Source organism: Hyperolius riggenbachi, chromosome 4, assembly GCF_040937935.1.
Source record: "Hyperolius riggenbachi isolate aHypRig1 chromosome 4, aHypRig1.pri, whole genome shotgun sequence".
NCBI classification, from domain to species: Eukaryota; Metazoa; Chordata; class Amphibia; order Anura; family Hyperoliidae; genus Hyperolius; species Hyperolius riggenbachi.
The window spans coordinates 165,909,257-165,935,731 of record NC_090649.1 but is presented as its reverse complement, the minus strand read 5'-3'; the positions used below and the strand labels follow the sequence as shown (position 1 = coordinate 165,935,731).

The 26,475-nt window shown below is 42.3% G+C and overlaps 1 protein-coding gene across 1 annotated transcript in view; it reads left to right on the top strand.

The window, feature by feature from the left end:
* The window catches only part of PPM1L (protein phosphatase, Mg2+/Mn2+ dependent 1L), a 361,569-nt gene that overhangs the window by 165,751 nt on the left and 169,343 nt on the right, over window positions 1-26,475 (top strand). The gene's annotated exons all lie outside the window — the stretch shown is intronic.

Sequence of the window (26,475 nt, the reverse complement as noted above, 5' to 3'; positions counted from 1 at the left end):
CTAACATTCACGAATGCAAAAATTTGCACGCAAAAATCGCGGCAAACTTGCGCGAATCGCATACTGCAGCTGTGATAACAGTTATCAAGCCCTTTGTGTGAGTCAGACCTAAATTTTGACTTATAACTGGGGGTCCTTCTGTCTGTTCAAAAAACAGAATGGAAAACAGATGAAAAAGTGATGCCAGCGAAAAAACTGATCTGTTTAGTAAGGAAAACGGATTGGTTTCTACAGGATCAGTTTTTCATCAGTGACAGTGTGAACCCAGCCTAACTTTTGTGAAAAACTCGTTTTTGTGGCTGCACTCACCACTTTTCAGGCGTCACAAATTCAGCACAATATGGATAGTATTTGGAATAAAAAAAATAGGTAAAGTGTTAAAACAGCAGATGTGTAGTCATTATGAATACCTAAAAACACAGAAGTTTAGTTAACATTCAGAGTGGATGGATTCCTGCTGGCCAGGCCTCTCTTGTAGTTGTGTTCCATGACGTACTCGGGGTGAGCTCATCAGCAGCTCGTGATCTTTCAGTAATGTCAGCAATGGAGATGTCAGCAGGGCACCTCAAGCAATGTCAGGCTCATGTTTGTCATGTTTATGGGCTTGCAGCTGCATGATGGATACTTTTGTGGCTTTGATCTGACACTATCGCTCATGTTTTCTTGCACAATTTATTGGGTTTGTTATTACTATCATATAGACTTTATAAGTTCATAACTAGAAATAATAACCCAGTCAGACAATTGCAGATCTCCCTTAAGTGGATTCCCAGACATATGCCATCTAAACACAAATCATTACATTGGCTGCCGCTGTGTATAAATCTTTAAACAGGTTTTATTCCCTTTGTCTTTTCTTAGTAAAAAAACAAACAAATGTCTTGCTACCAAGTAATGTTAGTGGTTACCTTAAAGAGGAACCGAACTACAAAAATAGCTTTGATCGTATTGCACACACAGCATTACAAATAGAAAATACAGAAATACTAGGGTCAGCATATTGGCAAGGTTGCTGCCTTGGACGTGGAGTTTGAGCCTTTGGCAAGGGTTCGAATCCCAGCTCAAGCCAGTATGTAAACAGTAAGGAGTCTGTGGGAAAGGCTTTTGGTCGCCCATGGAGCGTGCCCTAAGTGACTACAGCCCTGAAGTGCTTTTGAGTCTGCCAGTAGAAAAGCATGATATAAATGCCCTGTGTTTTGTCTTTTTGACCTAGCTTCTCCTCAACCATTGTTTACATTATTAATAAGTGATGAGATTTTTTCAACAATTTTGTTTGCATTTGCGATTATAGAAGTTGTTCCTGCACGCAACATGATCCTGCTTCAGCAGAATGCCTGGGGGGGGGGGGGGAGTGTTTCAGCCTGCAATTAGATCTTTAATGATGGCACTGCACCGCACTCAATAAGTCGCACTGTGCGTTATAGCAGCGGCGTGACCAAATTAGTGAGGCATACTTTCCTTTGATAGTATGCCTCACTTCCAGGGTTACCAGTTGGTAGGCAACGTTCTTCATGTAGTGCATTACCGTGCCGGGACCTGCCGCAACCCATTCAATGTGGTAGCACCATAGGGCTATCACTACTTCCGCAACAAGATGCAGTGTATAGGGTAACAGGGGCCTTAAATGAAGGGTTATACTTAAAAATCAATACATCAGGATTTCATATTTAATGTTAATTATTGAAGTGTTCCACTTTCTCATTTCAAGAAGATGGTAAATATGGTCATGACCACACTGTCCTAAGTCCCACCTATTTCCTTGCAGAATGTCATGTAGCTTGGCCACCTGAGAGGGGAAGCACTATATTAAACAATTAGTTTTGTCACTACTAGTTATTATTAGAGATTGACCAGAAGGGTGGAATGGAGAGACATAGCAGCCATAGCACTGGGCACCATAACAATGGGGGTGGGGGCTATGAGGCTCTGAGAGGCCCAGGGAGCATGACCCAGACTGCCTAGCCATTATGTGGAACATTGGTCTCCTTGGCAGTGTATGCCATACTTTACTCTTTCACCCTAGTTATACTGTGACTTTAGAGCCTGCGATTGGCTATGAAGTAACATACCACAGCCTACAGGACAGAAATCAGTAGTGTGAAGGGCCTTTATTAGACAATTGGAATTCACATTTTATGTGAAACCTACTTACAAATAGGCCCACATGTGTGTGAGATGAATGCCCTCTGAGTGTTCGTGTTGCTCAGAGCTGAAGAGAATGTTGAGGTAGATGGATTTGCTTTGTGTTATCCTGAATGCAGACTGCAGTGTCTGTGAGTCTTGACTCCATAATCCTTGTTCTCTATAATATCCCTGAGAGCAGCTTCTCTGCTTGACAAATCATACAAGGCTCCAGTGATAATGCTTGAAGACAATGCAGAGAAATGGAATACATTTCAATTCGTTATCACTTCAGAATATTTCATGTAGTCAAAACAGAGAAGAAATTGGAAAGAATGTATCGCAGCTGGAACAATCCTGCAGGGGAGATCTGTATCTGCCGGGTTACCATAGTACATGTGACCCCAAGTCCTGCAGCAGCTTCTGGATGGAAATAGAGTTCACTGCGCTCGCTGATTGATGGGGGACTTTTTATGCAGCGATAAATACTGCGCAGTAAATAACTATAGATATAGAACACTTGTGCTTAATACGACTGGGGCATTGGCGAGAATGTACAAATAGAACTCCGTTTAGCTTCGGATTTTATTAGAAAATAAAGTGCTGATTCAATGGGCTACTCCAGCCAAACAGCTAGATAAACAGCTGAAAGACAAACAGGAATTGTACTGACTGCCAAAAGGTTTTTACAAGAACGCATGTGCTTCTGTTGGCCTCATCTATGCTGGTCTGTATTTCTGCAAACTATATACAAGGCAGCCATACTGTTCTACATAATATACCACTGCCTGCCGTTCTTTGCTAGTGAACATCGGCCCACTACCTCTGCTATGGAAATGGCCTTCTCCTCTTTCCCATTCTAACTAAAATCACTAATTTAGGACTTTCTGCAAGCTTCTATTCTTGTCTGGAATTCTCTCATAAGACCTGTTTTGCACTCTCCAACTTCTGAAGCCTTTTAACTTTAAGTCCTGCTTATCTTGGGCTTATCTAGGGTGTCATTTCTCAAACTCAAAACACTCCCCTCTCAAGAGTTCCAGTTGAGCTTCCTATTACAGCACTAATCCTCTCATTTTTATTGGAGGGAGACATGTCTGTCACATCCAATAACCCCCTCATCCATTTATTGCTATATATTAAGCATTGCTTTCCTGAGAGGGATATGGATAGAGAGAGAGAGAGAGAGAGAGAGAGAGAGAGAGAGAGATAGATTTGATGTCAGCATATCTGCTCCACGACTAACACTGGACCATACTTCACTTACCCATTTAGCAATTTCACTTGGAAAATTTAATTCCACTAAAAGGATGGCGTCCTCCGTGCCTTCAAAATTCATCCAGGTACAGACCTTTTTTTTGTGATTTGGGCTCGTAGGTTCTTTAAGGGTAGAAACACACTAGGCAAAATCTCATCGCATATGCGGTTTCTGTAGCACATAGTGGAAAACGCATATGCGATTCTGCCTAGTGTGTTCCTACCCTAAAACCTAACACTAATTCAAACAGTAACCCTAATGCCATTGATAAGCCCAGCACTGACTCATCTCTAACAGACTGTGGAGCGGTGCAGTGCCAAAAGCTTACATTACAACCATGATCCTGCACTGAAAACCTACAGCTGCCAGACTAAGGTCACTTACAATGAAAGGTGATGGTGCTGTTAAATAAACCATTCAAAAGTACTCTTCAGCTTGCACAAAAAATAACAATCCTGGATTTGGGCTGTAAAGAAAACCTGAAGTGAAGTTGAAATGCATAAATTAAATATGCCCTGGAGTAAGAATGGCTATGCTTAGGAGAACTCATGGAGACGCATGTAGTCAGTTTGATCAGCTGATAGATTTGCAAAGCTCTGATTTGCTGGTCATGATCATGTGCTAAACCAGGAAGTGATCACAACAAATCAGAACCTTACCAATCTATCAGCTGGTTAAACTGATCACATGCTTCTCCATGAGTTCTCCTAAGCCTTGCCATACCTACCCTGGAGAGCTTATTTATTATAAAACTCTCTTAGGTACTTACGTATTATCCCATCTGGAAAGTTTGGCAGCTTTTTGTTCAACTCCTATTTGATCCCCTAGCCAAATCTAACCATTTTTGGAAAGCTGAAGGTCCTGGCTTTTCTTTGCACTGGGTCCCGAGTCAATGCGATGCCCCATTCCCAAGATTCCCATCCCCATTCCCAATGTGATGCCCCATTCCCAAGGGGGACTTGAGGTACTGGTGTCCCTGCACTTTGCTGCAGAGAGCACAGTGGAATTGAGCCTCCTGCCCATGCCAGTAAAACAGAGAGGAGACGAGGGTGTATAGTTGCGCTGCTCCTTCATCATGAGGTACCCAAGGCACTGTTTTGAAGACACAGATTTATGCTGCGAAGGAAGAAGAAGACCTACCGGTTGCGCTGCTTATCATCATGTCGAGTTTGTCCCTTACTTCTGTAATTGCACTTTCTGCAGCCAAGTTCAGGGGACACCCCTCTTTCAAAACCCCATAACTTGAGAACTGAGCATCATACTGACTCGGGACCCAGTGCAACAGAAAGCCGGGACTTTCAGCTTTCCAAAAATGGTCAGATCTTCCTGGAGGAGCAAGCAGAACCTTAACAAAAAGTCGACAAACTTACCAGATGGGATAATACGTAAGTACGCTCTCTTAAATCGCCTTACCTTTTTCCCCAGCTACCGGTGTGTTTTTTTGTAACTGATGACCAGAAGTCACATTTCCCCCCAATCCCCGCCTGTACAGTGACCCGGCTACTCCGCCCATTTCTTCTCAGAGAAGGGGCCAGATTAGGAAAAGCAGACAGCACATTTCACAAGTGGGGAAACAAGAATTTTGGGATCATTTTGTTAGCAATTAATGTTTTGTTCACCTGGCATCAACAACAATAACAATAGCAAGCATAGCAAGTCTCAGGCCTGGAACCCACTACAAAACGCTATCTCTAATCGCAATCGCTAGTGATTTTTGTGAGCGTTTTGTAAGCGATTTTATGAGCGTTTTTGGCAGCGATTTTAAAAAGTGCAAGGTTTTTGCCAGCGATTGTGTAGCGATTAGCGTTTTTAATTCTGATTGGTCCTTTCAATTCATTTAAATTTTTTTACAGTTTGCAGTAACTTCAAAACGCTAGCAAAATCGCTCTGTGTAGGTTTTGATGAGCGATTATGCCAGCGTTTATATACTTTACGTTGCAGAAACGCTAACGCTAAAAATGCTGCATATCTTGCGTTTTGGGAATCACAATCGCTCCAGTGGAATTTGGCCCATCCATTAACATTAGCTGAGCGTTTAGGGAATTCGCTGGTGGTTTGAATCGCTCACTAAACGCTCACAAAACCGCTCTAGTGGGTTCCAGGCCTGAGAATGGATTCTGTCACAGGGAACAAAGCTACCTTTATATAAATGCCAGAGTAAACAGGTGATCACTGCTTCACATATACGCTAGGCAATGGCTTCTTCCAGCAGTGCTGCACATGAAACAAAGGCTTATACTGTAAAAATTAAAATGTTATCACCATTTTCACTTAAATTCATGGATGCAAGTCACGTTAGCTTGAGAGCGTTTGTTTCACTTTAAAGGCAGAGGATAACCATGACAGCTGGGTGAGTAGCTGTTTTGCTATGAATTTGGGAATTGCAGGTTTCATAGTCTGTAAGAAACGTTGGCGCGTAGGTTCTCTATCAAAAAATCTGAACGTAATAAGCCAGGAAAGGAAAACTTGTCACTGCTCCTTATACTTAGGATGAAGCTGCACCAACCTCTGTTTTTGGTATTATGCACCCAGTCTGCCAGCCTTTCACTGAAGCGATCAGTGTCTGGTGTTCAGCAGAATGAAGAGATACCACATTCTCTGCAGAACTAATCTGCTGCTCAGATGTTGATATGATAAGTGTAATGTCAGCCTGCAGATGGTCATCCCTGAGAGGATGACTTAACAATTCTGATAGCAGCCATCCTTCCTACAGACACTGGCTGCTCAGTGTGCTTGGCCATGCCATCCACAGAAGAGGCTGCAGCTCAGACCTCTGACAATGTTAAAATGGGCCCTGTTGGCTTTATGAGGTTTGAAATAGGAAACTCTGGCCTTGATTCACATACCTCTGGTGAAAAAAAAAGCAGTGAACAGCAATATTACCTGTAATTTTTTGTAGCCGGGTACCACACTTTGCACAGTTAACGCAACCCACGGTGCACACTTAACGGGAGCATTGCTATGGCGACATGCTTTACGGTACCTGCTTAATGCGTGTTACCATAGCAGCACTTGCATTGCCCATGCACAGTGGGTCGCTCTAGGTGCACAACGTGTGCTACTCTGCTGCCGGTAGTGCCAGTAATATTGCAGTGTGCTGCCTGTGTGTTACCATAGCAGCACTCGCATTGCCCATGCACAGTGGGTGGCTCTAGGTGCACAACGTGTGCTACTCTGCTGCCGTTAGTGCCAGTAATATTGCAGTGTGCTGCCTGCATATGACAATATTACTGGCTCTTCATGCATCAGGCGGTGTCACATGTCACTACAGGTACACTTTAAATTGTGAAAATAAGGAACTGTAGAAGGTATTTAAATTGAACATGCTAACAGCTAGATGTCCTGAAAAATAAATAGAAGGCAAAACACTTTTATCTGACTGAGAAAACGCTTCAGATACCATTTTTTTTTTACAATACTGTTTTAACCTCCTTGGCGGTAACCCCATGTGTGACACGGGGTAAGCCGCCGGAGGGTGCCGCTCAGGCCCTGCTGGGCCGATTTACATAATTTTTTTTTCAAACACGCAGCTAGCACTTTGCTAGCTACGTGTTTGGTCTGATCGCCGATGCGCCGCTACTCGCCGCGATACAGGGCCCCCCCCCCCTGCATACCCCCTTGCGCAGCCTGGCCAACCGCGGCCAGGCTGCGCTATGGGGTGGATCGGGATTCCCTGTGACGTCACGACGGCGGCGACGTCTATGACGTCACTCCGTTCGTCACCATGGCGACTGGGGAAGCCCTCAAGGAAATCCTGTTCAGAACGGGATTTCCTTATGGGCAAGCGGCGGTGATCGGTGGGTACGGGGGGGGACGCCGCAGGGAGGGGGGAAGCATGTAGCTAGCGCTAGGCTAGCTACATGCTAAAAAAAAAAAAATAATTTGAAAAAAACCCTCCCGCGGCCGCGCAGCCGCATTTATCATACCGCCAGGGAGGTTAATGGTAAAATGTTCAAAGGGTTGTTACTTCTGTTTGTTTTTCAGCTGAACAAAGCAGATTTTACATCAGACTGTCACGGCTGCTGTTTAGAATTCAGTCTTAAAATACAGTCCCTAAACTAAGAAATCAAAATATGAGAGTCGGTTTCATGTTGTCTATATTGTATTGACTGTTAGTACTACTCATACAATTAATATGTTTCTTTTCACTTTAGGCTAGGTTTCCGTTATTCTCCAGCCTTGGAGAGGCCCTTAGTAGTGATAAATAACCATATCAACCCTTTGAAAATAACAGTGATACAGGGAGTGTAGAATTATTAGGCAGGTTGTATTTGTGAGGAATAATTTTATTATTGAACAACAACCATGTTCTCAATGAACCCAAAAAACGCATTAAAGAGAACCCGAGGTGGCATTTCAATACGTTAGTGGGGCACAGAGGCTGGTTGGGCACACTAACACCAGCCTCTGTTGCCCCATGGTGTGCCTCAAAGACCCCCCTGCTCGCCGCTATAGCCCCCGCAGTGCTGGCGACACGCAGCGCGTCGCCAGCACAATGTTTACCCTAGCGCTGTCTGTCAGCGCCGCTCCCCCGCCTCCTCCGCATCGCCGCTACCCGCCCGCGTCCCTTCCCTCCTATCAGCGGGAGGGAAGGGACGCGAGCGGGTAGCGGCGATGCGGAGGAGGCGGGGGAGCGGCGCTGACAGACAGCGCTTAGGTAAACATTGTGCTGGCGACACGCTGCGTGTCGCCAGCACTGCGGGGGTATAGCGGCGAGCAGGGGGGTCTTTGAGGCACACCATGGGGCAACAGAGGCTGGTGTTAGTGTGCCCAGCCAGCCTCTGTGCCCCACTAACGTAATGAAATGCCACCTCGGGTTCTCTTTAATATCAAAGCTGAATATTTTTGAAAGTAGTTTTTAGTTTGTTTTTAGTTTTAGCTATTTTAGGGGGATATCTGTGTGTGCAGGTGACTATTACTGTGCATAATTATTGGCAACTTAACAAAAAACAAATATATACCCATTTCAATTATTTATTTTTACCAGTGAAACCAATATAACATCTCAACATTCACAAATATACATTTCTGACATTCAAAAACAAAACAAAAACAAATCAGTGACCAATATAGCCACCTTTCTTTGCAAGGACACTCAAAAGCCTGCCATCCATGGATTCTGTCAGTGTTTTGATCTGTTCACCATCAACATTGCGTACAGCAGCAACCACAGCCTCCCAGACACTGTTCAGAGAGGTGTACTGTTTTCCCTCCTTGTAAATCTCACATTTTATGATGGACCACAGGTTCTCAATGGGGTTCAGATCTGGTGAACAAGGAGGCCATGTCATTAGTTTTTTTTATTTTATACCCTTTCTTGCCAGCCACACTGTGGAGTACTTGGACGCGTGTGATGGAGCATTGTCCTGCATGAAAATCATGTTTTTCTTGAAGGATGCAGACTTCTTCCTGTACCACTGCTTGAAGAAGGTGTCTTCCAGAAACTGGCAGTAGGACTGGGAGTTGAGCTTGACTCCATCCTCAACCCGAAAAGGTCCCACAAGCTCATCTTTGATGATACCAGCCCAAACCAGTACTCCACCTCCACCTTGCTGGCGTCTGAGTCGGACTGGAGCTCTCTGCCCTTTACCAATCCAGCCAGGGGCCCATCAAGACTCACTCTCATTTCATCAGTCCATAACACCTTAGAAAAATCAGTCTTGAGATATTTCTTGGCCCAGTCTTGACGTTTTAGCTTGTGTGTCTTGTTCAGTGGTGGTCGTCTTTCAGCCTTTCTTACCTTGGCCATGTCTCTGAGTATTGCACACCTTGTGCTTTTGGGCACTCCAGTGATGTTGCAGCTCTGAAATATGGCCAAACTGGTGGCACGTGGCATCTTGGCAGCTGCACGCTTGACTTTTCTCAGTTCATGGACAGTTATTTTGCGCCTTGGTTTTTCCACACGCTTCTTGCGACCCTATTGACTATTTTGAATGAAATGCTTGATTGTTCGATGATCACGCTTCAGAAGCTTTGCAATTTTAAGAGCGCTGCATCCCTCTGCAAGATATCTCACTATTTTTGACTTTTCTGAGCCTGTCAAGTCCTTCTTTTGACCCATTTTGCCAAAGGAAAGGAAGTTGCCTAATAATTATGCACACCTGATATAGGGTGTTGATGTCATTAGACCACACCCCTTCTCATTACAGAGATGCACATCACCTAATATGCTTAATTGGTAGTAGGCTTTCGAGCCTATACAGCTTGGAGTAAGACAGCATGCATAAAAAGGATGATGTGGTCAAAATACTCATTTGCCTTATAATTCTGCACTCCCTGTACATACAGTGACTGTTTTATTTGTTAGTGACTATGCTTAGGAAATGAGGCCCTGTGAGACCGTTCCTGCAGCATGGTAGAGGATTAAGTTATGCTTATCTATGGATATGATACGGCTATACTGTATTGGCTGCGAGCTGGCCTACTCATACTGCTGGATTTTTCTGCCTCCTCTGTGGCCAGGAAAACATATCAACTGACTCTGATCTAAGAACATGGAGTCTGAAGATCATATTCATGTGTTCCATAGGCAAGATTGGTAGTGCAGGAAAACTACAGAATTTCTCTGCACTGATATGACTTCAGTACCGTGAAATCTGAATCAATGCCATGTTTTATTGCCATTGCACATTGTTAATGCTGCTTGTGCTATGTAAGCTTGATGGCAAGATTTTATAAAGGTAATACTGTATAAACAGTACTGTAAGTATAGCTCTGAAAAATATATATTTCCTAAGATTACAGATAAGCTGTACCCTATATTTTTCCCAAATTCTGAATTGTTGTTTTTATGAGGTTTTTTATTGCTCCTCTTTTTCTGTCTGTGTCATAGGTGATGGAACTTCCCATCACTCCCTATATAAATGACAGGTATCTTCATTGCAGAAGATACACAGAAACCCTCCTGGCTGTGACAGAGTCAGTATAAATGCTTGTTAGTAAAATGGAGCTGAAGTTAGGACTTTAGAGTTAAGACTTTTTTGTATTGTTTTCTGTAACCGTCAAATGACTTACTTGACTTGTAGTTCTGCCCCGCCAGTGTTCTAATTCAGATAGCCCCAAAACATAGAACAGCAAGCCTAAGCAACTACTGGTATGTGCCCCTTGCTTTGTCCTTTCTGCATTTAAACAGCACACTATGGGCAAAGCTCCTCCCCCTAGGTTGCTGACTGGACAGTGCAAGTTAGCAGTTCACTAACTGATAACAGGTTGTTTGCCAGATCCAACCAGTGTATCAAACTGCCCTACTATAATGCAGGTTGGAATATGTGTGTGTGTGTGTGTGTGTGCGTGCGTGCGTGCGTGCGTGTGTGTGTGTGTGTGTGTCTTTTGGACAACTTTGTTGGTTTTGAATGCAGATATGTTGTGCAATTTCACAGAGGCGCTTCACTAGCGTGCACAACTTGAAAGCTGCTCCTTGTGTATTTTTTTTCCTGAGGAAACGGGCTTGAGACCCGTGAAACGCGTTGCAAACTGTTTTTGGAGTAAGAATAAATACCGTTTTTCTTGATCTTATACAATAGTTGTGTTTTTGTCGGAGAGGTAAGTCCACCCTTGCCCTTCATTTTATACCTTTTTAAGTTGATACTTTTACTCTGTTGGCGCATCTGTATCGTATTGTCTAAATGTTGTGCAATTTTTCATTTCGTTTGCAGGCATAGTATATAAGTGAGTTGGTTGTTTAGTTGGTTGGCGTGTGTGTATGTACTTGTCGTGTAAACAACTTGTTGTACAGTTGGTCATGTTGTGCAGTTGGTTGTGCATTAAGTTGGACATGTGTGTGAGCCTTAAAACTACATAAAAACTTTAATAGACAAGGAAACATTCATCAAGAAATAGATTGTGTCTTTGAATGGTTACCTCTTTTCTGTGGATGCCATAATCTAATTACTCTTTGAAGCAGCATCTAATAGCAATTATCAGTGAAGCTAGCTCCTGAAAAAGCTGTATCTGAGCATGCAGCCAACATCCCATAAAATCTCTGGGAACCTTCCAACTGCAATCAAGTAAACTCTAGAAGACAGGCTGATCCTGTCAGATTATTATCTGCAAAATACATTGTATCCTGAGCAGATTGCGTAGTGCGTACACCATATATCACATATCTCTCCTGTTTGGATTGGTTTTCCACATTGTTAGCAGTCTGAACCTGTGTTCATTTTTATACATCACAGTAACTTGAGATCAGAGGTGATAAACATGTTGTGAAGTAATAACTTCAGGCAGAAGTTTTCACTCTATTTGCGTTTAATTTTATTTTCCAATTTGACACTTTGATTCTTATATGTGGGTCACGGTTTTACTGCAGAGCTTGGAATGGGGAATAAGGAGACGTGACATTAGATGCCTTTCCTTCACTGGTCATCTGGATTTTGAAGATAAAAATTAGAAAATTGACATGACAGTGACATAACCCTGCAGGCTACAAATTTTAATTAGAATCGCATCATTTCACTTAGGCTCATAAAACGAAGTGCTATTTCTAAGAATTAGCCCACAGCAAGACTCGGTTTGCCTAAAATTGAAGGAATTTTTCACAGGTCCAGATTACGGGGAGAAAATGAATTTCACTTCGTTTTTTCTTTTTTAGAAATTCAAAGCACACGTCTGCGGGAGGAACACAGAGGGGCTGATTTATTAAGACAGGTGCGACAAAAGCAGGAACAAAAGGGGAGCAGCTGCCCCGAGCAATCTATCAAAGGTGCAGCAGTGAAGTAATAAAAAAGATCCTGATGTTATTTTATTTATTTATTTTTCCTGTCTTGATGCCTGATGCTGAATACTCACCTAAAGATGGATCGTGGAACCGCATTCGTCGGGAGGTGTTTCGCTGTGAAGTTCCCCGATCCATTTTCCAACCCGCGGGAAAACACAACCCCATGCAGTGGCACTTGATGGGTGCAAACGGGAAGTCAAACGATCATAGTACTTTGTGCAAGAGTCATCGGGGCTCTTAAAGATCCGATACGTTGAGACGGTCATCATCGCTGAGTGTCACCAAATGTCGATCTTTTAATGGCAAGCCTGTACCCACGATGCAAGATCATGGAAATGATTGCTTATCACTCAAAAAAGTTGTGAAAATCGCATAGTGGGTACAGGCGTCAAAGTAAACTTTAACTGAGTGAAAATAAAAAAAGATTCACTTACCTTTTGCTTCCACCATCCCCCTGCAGACGTCCTGTGCCCGCGCCATCACTCGCTGATCATCCAGTTCCCCGCCCTTGCTCAGTTTTGTTTTCAACAACTGACAAGTCGCTGAGCCAGTGCGTCTGCACAGCCCTGGCCATGCGCGTTTGCATGTGTAGTACATGTACTGCGCTTGCGCATGACAGGGATGGGAGCACAATCGAGGATGTGAGTGCAGACAAAACTAGCTGGCTGTGGGGCACTGGAGGATCGGTTTGTCCCGGCGTGGACACAGGATGTCTGCAGGGGGCTGGTGAAAGCCCCAGGTAAGTGAAACTTTTTTATTTTTACTCAGTTAAGATTCACTTTAAGTCCCACAATAATACAAGAGAGGAGCAGCGAGACATGATAGTGGGTGTGAGATGGGGAGCAGTGAGACAAGGGGAGTAGTAGGACTTTACAGCAGAGGAAACAAGAGAAGCAGTAAGACCTAACAGTGGGTGAGACAAGAGGAGCTGTAAGACATGACAGTGGATGAGACAAAGAGCCAGATGCCATAAACTGTGTAAAGTTGCCGTTACTTTCCACAATGCAATGAGGTTCACAGACAGCAAACAGTCAGGACCTGGGTCATGACATTACAGTGTGGGAGGGGTTTCACCACAATAACCCCCCGATGATCTATATGAGAAAAGGTAAAGATTGCTCATGGGAAAGGGAGTATCAGCTGCTGATTGGTATGAAGTGCAGTCCTTAGTTAAAATTCCTCTTTAAAGCCACACACAAACAAAAAGGTTGGGATGAGCCAGATAGCAATGATTCTGTTATAGTAACCAGTCTTTTTTTCCATTTTTACTTTATACAGTACTTTGTCTTAAATATTTCTCTATAAATGTTTTTGGATTGTGGAAAGAATCATCTGCATTTCCATTAATCTTTTCCGGGAAATTTGCTTTGATATAAGAGTTCTTTGTATTACAAGCATGTTTCCGGAACACATTATGCTAACAAACCAAGGCTCCCTTGTGTACAGAGATGGATAAAGATGTAATGGGGCCCTAGGCAAGGTAGAAGATCGGGGGCTCCACTGTGGTCTTTTTTGTAAGCTGAAGTGAAGAGAGGTCAGATAAGGTGGCTGTTGGGCCCTTTGACGCCCACTTGGCCCCAAGCACCTGCCTAGGTTGCCTGCCTGGTGAAGGATCCGGCTCTGCTTGTATATAATAACCTAGATTGGGACTACAACACTTTCACCTGTGCAGGAGCGTTATCATAACATTCATTTGTATCTGACTTAATCCTAGTATTTGGGAATACTCAGACTGGCAGACAAATCCGTTGTGTTGTTTTCAAAGACGGGCAGCAGGTGCAGCAAGGGCTGGAGGTGTCCCTAGATACACACAACAGGCAGCGCACATACAGCCACAACAAGCACATCAATCATCATTTCTGGCTCATAATGAAGGAAAGTGTAAAACATTTGAGGTTTGGAAGTAAAGCTATTGCTAGTTCCACGCAGAGCTGTTTTCGTGAGCCAGGATACTTTCTCTTCCGATTCCAGCTTTTGACACTATGGGGGAAGCACAAAAGTAATTTATATATTACTTCCAATAGAGGGTACAAGTACAGCACAGCTATAAAGCATTTCACATTCCGGCACCTGTTAATAATGACAGATAGTGTTAAGGATCAAAATATTTTCTGTATACAGAACATTAACGTTATGTAATATCCGTCAACTACCGCACATAGCTCCCAACTGTCCCACTTTCAGAGCCCAACCCCTCTGTCCCTCTTTCGTCCTCATTTGTCCCTCTTTAGGACTCCTGTAGAGATATCTGTAAATATATGTATTTTTCTACTTTAAAAATGTGTTTAATTGACCAAACTCTTTTACTAGCCTAGCCTAAATGTATATATTCCTTATTTTCAAATGTCAATATGGAGGACAATGATTCAGGATAGAAAGGACCAGTGTAGTTTGAATGACAAAACAACATATTTTTCTTATGAAGTCTTTATGGTGTGAGTGACTATGGGCGTGCCAGGGGCGTGATTAGGGGTGTGGCAGGGGCGTGTTTTAAGTGTCCCTCTTTCTTATCTCGAAAAGTTGGGAGGTATGCAACTATCATTATTATTATGTATTTACGGTATATAGAACTGAAATCTTCTGCATCTTCTATTACTAAAGATGAACGTTAATACTTTCAAACATGTTTTTAGGTGTCTATGAGAGTTACAACTGTGTCAATTATAATACTTAAATACTAAAAAAACAAAAACAAAAGACTATTTTAAATGGAAGTAGTAATTGCTACGTCAGTCTTCAAAGTACAGTGCTTGTGGAATTAGATTAGTGTGGCCCTCTGCAAAACGACTGCAATTCCTTATGGCATTATTATATTCACTTCAGAACTCTTTTTATTAACATGCCTGCTGATGTCATAAAAGCCACTGAAACAGATCTAAAATATTCATTTACTGTTGGTAAGTGAGAGATAACATCATGTCCTTTGCACATTTCTGCTGATAAATGGTGGTAATAAAGACTGGAGCAGAGCTGCCACCTCACCTCACCAGTATGAAAAAGAAATGTAGCCACTGGGGGGCTCCGCCAGAGTGAGAGATGGCACAAAGAACTGTGCTCTGCACTTTGTGGAATCTTTATCTTTTTCCCTCACCCACAGGCTCAAGGTGATCTTGAGATAAATGCAGAGGTAAACTAGAAAACAACATTTAACATCAACGTGTCCCTTTCAAAGAGTTTTAATGTACTGTCAAGTGTTCAGACTTGTAACTAGCAGGAAATGTGGTGTGATATCTGACCGAGGTCTTATCTTAGTAGCAGGGGTCTTACCCATATACAGTATGGACAGGCGTTTTATAGATGGATAGACAGGATATACTGCATGCATAGGGAATATCATGGAACTGATCATGTATTTTGTGCTGAAAATATATGTTGTGGATGGTCATCAGCAAAAAAATCCTTTCTAGGTTTGAGAGGGTGCATGTTTATACAAGTTTTCACTTATTATAGATTTGTATACCATCATTTTAGGAGGCCCTGTACAGAGTAATAAAACAAACTTCTTAATTTTCTGTATCAGTTTTTAGTTCTAGAGCATTAAAATGCAGCCAGTGGGATCTAATGAGCTGACAGGATCCTGGGAGTGAAACCTCCTCTATTTACATATCAGGTCAGTTGATGCTTGAGCAAATTGGTGTAAAGACATGTACAGATCTATATATATATATATAATAGGCTACATGCCTCAACCTTTGAGCAAGAAGAAGAAGTATCGCCCTGCCCCCAGGGCTGGTCCAAGCTAGAAGAAGGGTCCGGTCCAAGCAAGAAGAAGTAGCGCCCTGCCCCCTGGAGCGGTCCTACACTTGCGGACCGAGCTGGAGGGGGTAGCGGGCAAGAAGGGGGTATTGGGCATAGCGGTGGGGAGGGGTGTCGGACTCCCCCTCCCTCACCTGGGTCCCCCATCTGCGCTCCCCCTCTAGCTTAAGATTAGCAGTAGCCGCCACTATTACTAAGAGGCAGTGGGCGGGGAGGACTCACCTCTTCTGCGTTCCAGCGTGCGTTCCACTGTCGTCACTTCCTGCAATGCTGTCCACTTACAATACAGTGGGCTGCATTGCAGGAAGTGACGACAGTGGAACGCACGCTGGAACGCGGAAGAGGTGAGTCATCACCGCCCGCTGCCTCTTACTAATAGCAGCGGCTGCTGGTCAGCTTGAGCACGAAGGGGAGCGCACATGGGGGACCCAGGTGAGGAAGGGGGGGCGACCCCCCTCCCCGCCGATGGGGGACCCAGGTGAGGGTCCCCGCCAAAGAGGTGAGTCATCCCCGCCCACTGCCTCTAAGCTGGAGGGGGAGCGCACATGCGGGACCCAGGTGAGGGAGGGGGGGGTCCGACCCCCCCCCTCCCCACCGCTGTGCCCAATACCCCCTTCCTGCCCGCTACCCCCTTTATGCGGCGTATGCTACGCCGCGGGTCGGCTAGTATTAGATAATTGTTGCCAACTGCTGGCTGAGGCTTTTTTTATAGTTAATATTTTCACCTGCAGTGAGAAGTATCCTGCCTCTCTTCTCTCTTTCATTTATGTTCAGCTGGGCTGAATAGCATGGTTATATACTGATCTTCGAAGCAGAGCAGTTTCTGGTCACTGCCTGTCCAGGCAAAGGCCTGAGGGCCCCTGCAGGGCACAATACTGCACACTGTGAATTAATTAAATTCTGTTCTGTTTCAGGTATTGTTAATTCCATACATACTTAGGGCTTGATTCACAAAAGAGTGCTAATTGTTAGCACGGGCGTTTTCACGCGAATTTTCGCGTTTGCGTGTGATCACGAATGCACGCAATTAAACGTTTTCGCACGCAAATTTTTGCGCTAAATCTTTATCTTTGCCGCGCAAAACCAACAACGGAAAACATTTAATTGCGTGGGAAAGTTCGTGATCGTGCGCAAACGCGAAAGTTCAAACGAAAACGGCTGTGCTAACAGTTAGCACTCTTTTGTGAATCAAGCCCTTAGACCCTAAAATGTTGCACGTTTGTCTAAACTGCTTATCTACCCCCCTGTATACTTCATCTCCAGCACAGGGGCGTAGATATTCTTCTACTGCGGCGAATGGCCGATTTGCGCACCCCTGCTCACTCCCGCTTGCATTGTCAACGCCGCCTGTTAGTGGGGAGATCAGTTAATGGGAACACAGTTCCCATTCATTGATCTAAGTCCCCGTATCAATGATCGCCAGCATCAATGAGATGCCTGCTGTCATTGTAACAAATACAGTAACATATTCACACGTACTGCAGCAGGAAGAAAATGCCTGAGGACATCTTGTTGCCAAATAGTAAAATTACACCAACATACATTTTTTTTTTAAATAAAAATAACTCGTATACCATTCAAATTAACCCCTTACCTCCCCTACTCTCCCATAGTTACCCAAATAAAGCATTTGCATATTAAAAAAAGACAATTAAGGAAAATACATAAATAGTTACCTTAGGGACTGAACTTTTTTAATATGTTTGTTCTGAGGGTATATTACTGTTATTTTTGCAATTATGGGCTTGTAATTAGTGATGGACGCAAAACAGAAAAAATACACCTTTATTGCCAAATAAAATATTGTCCCCATACATTGTACTAGGGAAATATTTTAAACATTGCAATAACCGGGACAAATGGGCAAATAAAATGCGTGGGTTTTATGCAGAGTAGAACATTTAATTGTAAATCTATAAAGGCTGAAAATTGAGAAATAATGAATTTTTTCAATTTTTTTCTTATTATTCCCATTAAAATGTATTTAGAATGAAATCATTCTTAGCTAAATGTACCACCCAAAGAAAGCCCTATTGGTGGCCAAAAAAACAAGCTATAAATCATTTAATTGTAATAAGTAGCTATAAAGCTATTGGCAAATAAATGGGAGAAGCGCTGGTGAAAATTGCTCTGGTATAGAAGTGGAAAAACCCCTTAGTTGGGAAGTGGTTAATAGACCGTTGTGATGACTTTTAAAAAAGTTAGTCAATAGTGATGATGTGATTGCACTAGCACACCAATAAAGTAGAAATGTTTTGTAATAAATCTTCAATTATCTGGTTTCATAACAAAGTTTTCTTAACCACTTTACCCCCACGCGTACGCATTTCTCCGTCCCTTTTTCCATCCTTTCACCCCCAGGGACGGAGAAATGCGTACTTTCCGCGCTCCCGCCGCCGCCTGGGCTCCCACTCGCTCTAGCGCGCACTCCCGCTAGTAAACACGCCGCCGGCCGCTCGCCCGTAGATCAGTGAACGGGAAAATCCATTCACGTTCGTTGATCTAAGCCCCGCAATGATCCGCTGCTTATCCGATAAGCAGCGCGATCATTGTGAAAAAAAAAACCTTCTCAGCCTCCTAGTACTTCCTGCAAGCATCCGGAAGGACGCTTGCAGGTCGCATTAAACAAAAAGTTACTGTTGCCATCTTGTGGCCAAATAGTAAAACTACACCCTAAAGCATTTTTCACATACAAATAAATGAGTTTTACACTAAAAATTAACTCCTTACTTCCCACACTCCCCAATTTTTTATTTTTTTTAGTAATTAAAAAAAAAAATTACAATGAAAAAAAAATACATAAATAGTTACCTTAGGGACTGAACTTTTTAAATATTTATGTCAAGAGGGTATAACACTGTTACTTTATAAACAATGGGCTTGTAATTGGGGATGGACGCAAAACTGAAAAAAATGCACCTTTATTTCCAATTAAAATATTGGCGCCAAACATTGTGATAGGGACATAATTTAAAAGGTTTTATAACCGGGACAAAAGGGCAAATAAATTTCATGGGTTTCAATCACAGTAGCATGCATTATTTAAAAATTCTAAAGGCCAAAAACTGAAAAATAATACATTTTTTTCCACATTTTTTCCTATTTTCCCATTAAAACACATTTAGAATAAAATAATTCTTGGCATAATGTCCCACCTAAAGAAAGCCTAATTGGAGGCGGAAAAAACAAGATATAGTTCATTTCATTGTGATAAGTAATAATAAAGTTATAGACGAATGAATGGAAGGAGCGCTGAAAGGTGAAAATTGCTCTGGTGGTCAGGGGGTAAAACCCCTCAGTGGTGAAGTGGTAAATGCAGCTACATGTTGTTTGCCTGTACCACTGACTTTTTTGACACTAAGTTGTCAGTCAAGCATTCGCTCTATGTATTCCTCACCCTCTTTATGTGAACACCACACATAAAATGAATGACATTCCCCTTTAAACATTATCTCATACAATATAGCAAAATGGTGACATCACATGGTGAATGGGTAACAGGTGATGTTTAGTGTCTTAGCTCTCGACTCAGCAGGCGTATTGTTAATGTACAAAATCAAAAGGATGCTTTATTCAGTCTCAATGCAAAATCCACAGAAACACAAACTATGGATTTTTTTTTGGATCGAATATGAAAAACTCTGACTTCTTTTATTTAAAGCCTGCTGGCTGTATCATTCTTAACAATCTCACTTTTGTCTTCAGCGAGAAGCCACGACAGTGATACATTATATAAGATAATAATGGCAAACTGTTGTTATCAGCCCAAGACAGCTGCGGCAGCTGGAGCACAATGGGAACCTTCCCCCTTCTGAAGATTGCAGCCCAGTGCGTGCTGAGGGTGGCTGTGCCACATTCTTCAATAAGGTTCAAATTATATTTCACTTTCAATAACTGAAATTACAAGTGTATTGTGCTGTTGAGATATTATCTGCATGATGCAACGTCAGTCAGTGCGAGTCTATCAGCAGCGCGCATCAATTCATGATATGCCGGCGATCGGATTGTGTCTCCTGCCTTCTTTTGTTTAGGTCAGAGAAGAATGGTCAGGTGACTACGACAGGAAAGGGATTTATAGTGCAAACGTATTCAAATGTATTAACTAGCTTTAGTTTAGTTTTAGTTCACATTGGCACAAAACTGGTCAGTTTAGCCAAGCTACCGTAAATGGACCGGATCCTAACGGAGGTGAACAGATCCTATGTTAATCAATAGGATCCGTTCATATTGCTCCATTAGAACAGAGCTGCGATAATTCCGGAGCGAAGGACGCATTGCATTTCTTATCTCGAAAAGTTGGGAGGTATGCAACTATCATTATTATGTATTTACAGTATATAGCACTGACATCTTCTGCATCTTCTATTACTAAAGATGAATGTGACAACCATTGTCACTTTTCCTTCAGTAGAAATGTGCTTAAAGGGAACCAGAGAGGATGCAATATACATACCTGGGGCTTCCTCCAGCCCCATACGCACGGATCGCTCCCACGTCGCACTCCTCCGCTGCCTGCATCAGCCGCCACCGGGTCCCGTCATTGCCGCGAGTCGGCAAGTCGGCCGGCGGACGCGGCCAATTCTCCGCATCACAGGGTGCTCTCCCCATACAGATACGCATGTGGCTGTTAACTGCGCAGCCGCATGCGTACATGTATGGAGGGAGCCCCTGTGATGCGGACAATTGGCCGCGTCCACCGGAAGTGACGGGTCCGGTACCGGCGGATCCAGGAAGCTGAGGATGGCGGCGTGGGAGCGATTCAGGCTTATGGGGCTGGAAGAAGCCCCCGGTATGTATAAAATCTGTTTCTTTTTTCACCCCCCGTTCCTCTCTGGTTCCCTTTAATTCAGCACATTTTCTGTACAGTTCTGATTAGTACACTACTTATTACTTTACGCTGCACTGTGCTGGCAAATAGGCCCCAGTTGATGTACTTGCCCTAGTGCTCTCTGTATGGTGTAGTTAGTGCCGTCATTCACAGAACAATCTATTGTCCAAATGTTTAGCTGTCAAAACATCACAGCGTACTTCACAGATAATGCAGCCTTTCCTACCCATTGTCACTATTTGCTTTCACAACAAATTGTCCAGATGAACATATCTGAACTGATATCAACATTGTTATTGTCAAACACTCATACAGAGGGACAAGATTGATGGAGTGATGGAAGCAACCAGTGCTGTCATCTGCAATTTCAGATAAACTGCTCGCTCAATCAATAGATATGTTCTAGGATGGTGATAGGATTCTTGCCATTAGGTCTCATACATAGACAAGCACATGCATGATGCACGCACATGCTACCTGGATGCTGTACAGAAGAAAAACAGGAGAATTAACCATGTGCACCTTTCTGGTAGTTTTTTCATTCATTTATAAATCGAGAAAATATTGGTAGAGAAATGACAAGTAGATAAAAAACTGATGCAGAAAAATCAGTGTTTATGTTAGGCAAACTGAAACAGAATGAACCCAATGTACATCTAGCTTCAGCTACAGTACCGTATATACAATGCAGAGTAGACCTTACTGAACTGTAAGGGGCAGAATGCTCTAAATCTAAACACATGGCACAGGTAATCACTACATTCTGTGCACAACAGAAAATAAAAGTCAAGTCAGACAGTCACTGCAAATGTGATGTACTGCTTACAAGCACTGCGGTCCTGATTTACTACACTTCCAGCCAGCTCCAGTGGAGACAGCAAATCAAGCCCTTCGCTGTGTGTGCATTGTAGGGTTCTGTTACTGTACACATGAAAGGACACTGTTATGTACAGTATCTACTAACGCATGTCAGTGGTGTGTGCTTCTGAAACTTCTGTGAACTCACTGTGAACTCAGGCCCTTTACCATAGTCCTGACTACCTTTTTTTTTACTGATTCCGAACCGGCAGGCTCTTACCCCGATCTTTTTTTTTTTTTTTATTATTATTATTATTCCCTTGTGATTTGCTCAGAGTGATCAGGGTCAGGAGCTTAAATTGGCGCATGGAGCTTTGCTATCATTGGAGGTGAGTGTAGCAGTGGCGAAAGTGCAATAGTAGTAGCCGATATCCCCTTACCCACGAGAAATCTTTACCTTTAAACCTCATTACATTGTGGGAAATAACTGCTTTTTCCAACTGCCAAGCAACCAGTACCTCCCTCTGTTCGTAGAACTTTCAGTAAACGAGCATTCCGTTGATCACCTGACAGAACTAAAGATGTTGCCGCCTTTGATAAATTACAGAATGTAAATCAGGGAGAGGAAGGATTTTACAATGGGCAAAACTCTGACTAAATAATTTATAAATAAATATTGTAAAAAATAAACAATTTTATTCATTACATTATTTTTACTGCAGTTTCTGTTTAATAATAGGTTCAAATAAAGGGAAGGACAGTTGTGCATACATAAAAAAAATGATACCTACCAGTACATGCACCCATGTTCACACATGTAGATATACCAGGTTTCCTTTCCATGGACTAGCATCTAAGAGCATAATATTCTGTTTTAGTCCAGTTTGTTTTAGATGAAGGTACCATATCATTCATCTGTTATTGCTGCCTTTAAAGACATTTTAACTGTTGTGACCTCTTTATTTACACCATTCATGTGTAATTGTCATGCAGCTCTGAAATATCTGGCACATTCTCAGCTATCCCCTGAAGCCAGCCATACAAAAAGGGTTTCAGATTGTTTGCAAAAGAGCAAAACTTCAAAACATCTTTGTTTCAAGAGATACACACATGCATTATTCAGTGAGCCTCAGAAAAGCAACTCATAAGCAGTGAACCATAAGTCTACTTATTTTTGCTTTCTTAGCCAGCATAGAACAACAGAGAATTGGATGGGAATGTCCTAATGAAAAGTTTTCTTTTGATACTTATTGATCTTCTTAGATCATGCATTGCAGTCATTTGTGCAGAATATGCATTAAAATAGTTCCTATCATGCAGCCTGTGTTGAAGACCTCAAAAACAATGAATGATGGAGACTGCAGACATTCTTAATGTATAACTGACCTCTAGATACCCCTTGTCTGTTAGTGTTTTGTTTTATTTTTGTTTTGTTTTTTAAAGGTATTTGTATGTTTTTCTCTGAACTGGGGTTATATACAGCGCTTGTTTTTGTGATGCCCCAAATAAAAACATTTGCTGCATCAATTTTAGTTGGCTGTAGTAGCTGCTCCCGGCACTGTCCGCCTCTCTCATGTGTAAACAATGTTATCTCATGCAGGGCTGTGAAGTCGGTAAAAAATCTTCCAACTCCAACACTGACTCCTCAGTTTATGAAACCACTGACTTCAACTCCGACTCCAGGTACCCAAAATAGCTCCGACTCCTCGACTCCGACTCCTTAGTCTAATACTTACCAGGGCTTTTAATTTTGTACACAAATCATCCGACTCCTCAGTTTATGAAATCACCAACTCCGACTACAGGTACCCAAAAATGCTTCGACTCCTCGACTTAGACTATAACTCCGACTCCACAGCCCTGACCTCATGGGTACTTACAGAAAAATAGACTATATATAATGTAGTCTGGCAGGGGTGGGGCAGTTTTAAAGTGAACCTAAGGTGAAAGTAATATGGAGGCTGCCATGTTTATTTCCTTTTAAACATTTCTAGTTGCCTGGCAGCCCTGCTGATCTATTTGGCTGCAGTATTGTGTGAATAACACCAGAACCGAGCATGCAGCTAATCTTGTCAGTTCTGACAATATTATACACACAACAAGCAAATGCTCACTCCCAGCCAGCAATCTGCAATTCCTATATGGTCCACAAACAGCCCGTCAGCCAATCAAGTGCAGTGGTATACACCGGTGTCTGCAGTACCAAATCTAGCAGGAATTGCATAAGTACAGCAATATTCAGGTGAAAGGGTTCGGTCGGACATAATCATAAATTATGTCACCAGCAGGGGGCACCACGTGAAGGTATACCTCTCACATTGCCCCCCTCCCTAACTAACCACTTACCCAGAAACACCATATATAGAACATGCTTGTTCAGGGTCTATAGCAGAGGATCAGCAACAGCCAACATGTCCAAAACAGGCTGTATGCATGGATGGATTGGTGTGGCACTGTAAAATGAATTAGCTACAGGCTCACTATACAACAGCAGTTCTGGATGTGCAGCCTTGATTTCAGAGGCAGAAAGAGACAATTTGCATATTCAGTAGTTATGCATCATGGGAAACCAAGGTTGCTCACTTAAAGCTCAATTATCGCAAATACCTTCTGTTTCAATAAGGTAAAATGACATTTGTTAGAATTGGCAGTGTCCACAGTGCAGTATGCCTGTAGGCTTTTGGAGAGCATGCAAGAAGCCAAGTTTCTATACTGTCATGTGGCAACACTATTCCAGAGTATGCAGGGCATTGTTGCCAACAGATACTGGCTTATAGTAATGTCAGTCTTGCTGGCAACTTATTACCGCAAGTGTTAAAATTGTACACAGAGCATTGTTGCCAAGGTTGCACAGAAGAGTAATTGAGCTGTCAAATTAGAAAAGTCTTAGTTGGCTGTAGATTGATATGGAAATATCCTTTTTAGTAACATTAAATTGAAAGTGGGATTTCCCTTTATATCTCTAATAGGGCATAGATGCTCTAAATCGTTCTATTGTTTTGTGATTTGTTTAGATCCGATATATTAATTAAGTTGGGTCATGTTACTTAAATGATACAAAAACAATCAATACCAACTAAAGAATCTACTGTAAGTGCGTGGAAATACCCAAATCTTTTTGCCCCGCTTTGAAATGTTTACAGAATTATTCATAGTATGTTGTGTGATCCGCTCACCATCATTGTATCGCCCTTCCTTCTACCTAGTGTGTCTTTAAACTGCAGACAATGTCACCATTGTGAAAATGTGTTTATATAGCAGGTGATAGCAATTGCAAGGGATGCCAAGTTTGAAGTAGGACACAGTGTTACTTTCCAAGTGACAGCTGTCTGGAATAATCTTCTCTCAAACCACTTTGGCTCAGGACCTCGGGCAGGTATAACAAGGATAGCCTGAAAAGGATTGCTGTTTTTAATGATGCCAGATTGTCTGTTCCAGGAATTTGGAAGTGCTTTTTGGTGTAATGAAAGTGCCAAAGATTCTCTGATTTCTTGTTCTTTTTTTACATATCCATTGGAACAAGATATTTTTCCTTTCTTTTCATCTTCTTATTGTTATTATTACTAGCATGGTTTGACATGTTATTCTGTATACTGCAGAATGTATGTGATGCAAACTAGGGTGACCAATACGGCACATGACCAACCCCAAATGTCAGCTCGTCAGTCTCCTTACATAATAAGCGGAAGAAACCTTTGTTTGACAGTCATGATCACATTTTGGGTACAGAGGACAGCTGGTTTGCTAGAGGTGTGAAGGAAGCCTTCTATGTCAGGCTATTCGTGTCTAAACAGGGTAGAAGCTTTCACAATGACAGAGACATACGGTGTCATTGTTAAGTTATCCATATTTTCTGCAGCAGTATAATTGTAATAATTGCCGTCTGCAGAATGAGTTTCACAACACAGATGGGATGACACTATGATAAGCAGGAAATAGACCGTTTTCACACCAGTTATATACTTGAACTTCTTGGTTACCTCAGTTTTCAATATAGATTATAGATTACAATTATCGATTTCAGCGCTGCGTAATATGTTGGCGCTTTATAAATACAATAAATAATTAAATTACAATACAGTACAAATGAAGGTTCCACATACTACTGTCTAAATTACTGAACGCACTACTTACTGTTTAGATGTTTTGCAGGAATGTGTACTACAGTATCTTTTCTATGAGTTCAGACAAGTTATGCCAGCTTTCAAAACTATTTTGGACCTGAATTAGACATCTGGTCACTTTGGACAAGGACCGCCCACTCCATGCTGGCAGTTGTAAGCAATGGTGACATCAATTCCTATCTACCTAAAGAAGAGGGCCTGAGGGTTTTGCCAAGTCAGCTTGGGGCTTCCACCATCTATGTTGAATGTCTTAAGTTCTGCCTCATTACCAGAAGCTTCAACCTAGGCCTACAATATAGTTTCTCCAGGTAGACAAAAGATTTTTCTGTTGTTTGCCACTGTTATTATTATTATTATTATTATTTAGTATTTATATAGCGCCGACATATTACGCAGCGCTGTACAGTGTATATATATATATATATATATATATATATATCTCTAATCTAATCTTATTATGAAGCCTATATCCAGATATTTCAGGTAAGCAATCAAGTTTAGTCTTTAGACCTACGTTTTGGTCAAATTGGTTGCTGTACTTACATTTATAAGTAGAGTTATGCTTTCAAGATGCTGTCCAATAGAAATTAATGAAACAAGATTAAATCCCTCACTTGCCCTATAGGGGAGTGTCCCTTCTTCCTCTACTCTGATACTGAACAGCGGAGAATGTATCTAGAAAATACCTTAACATTTTACAAATGCTTAAAACAAATCTGTATTGAGAAAAAAATAAAAAGCCAGATACTTACCTATGGAGAGTGAAGGCACTGGATCTTTTGAGCCTTCCCTGTCCCCTCTCAGTCCCTTCATTACAGTACTGCCCCCCAGGGAATTTACGCTGCATCTGGGGGAGTTCTTAGAAGGCTTTGGGAGC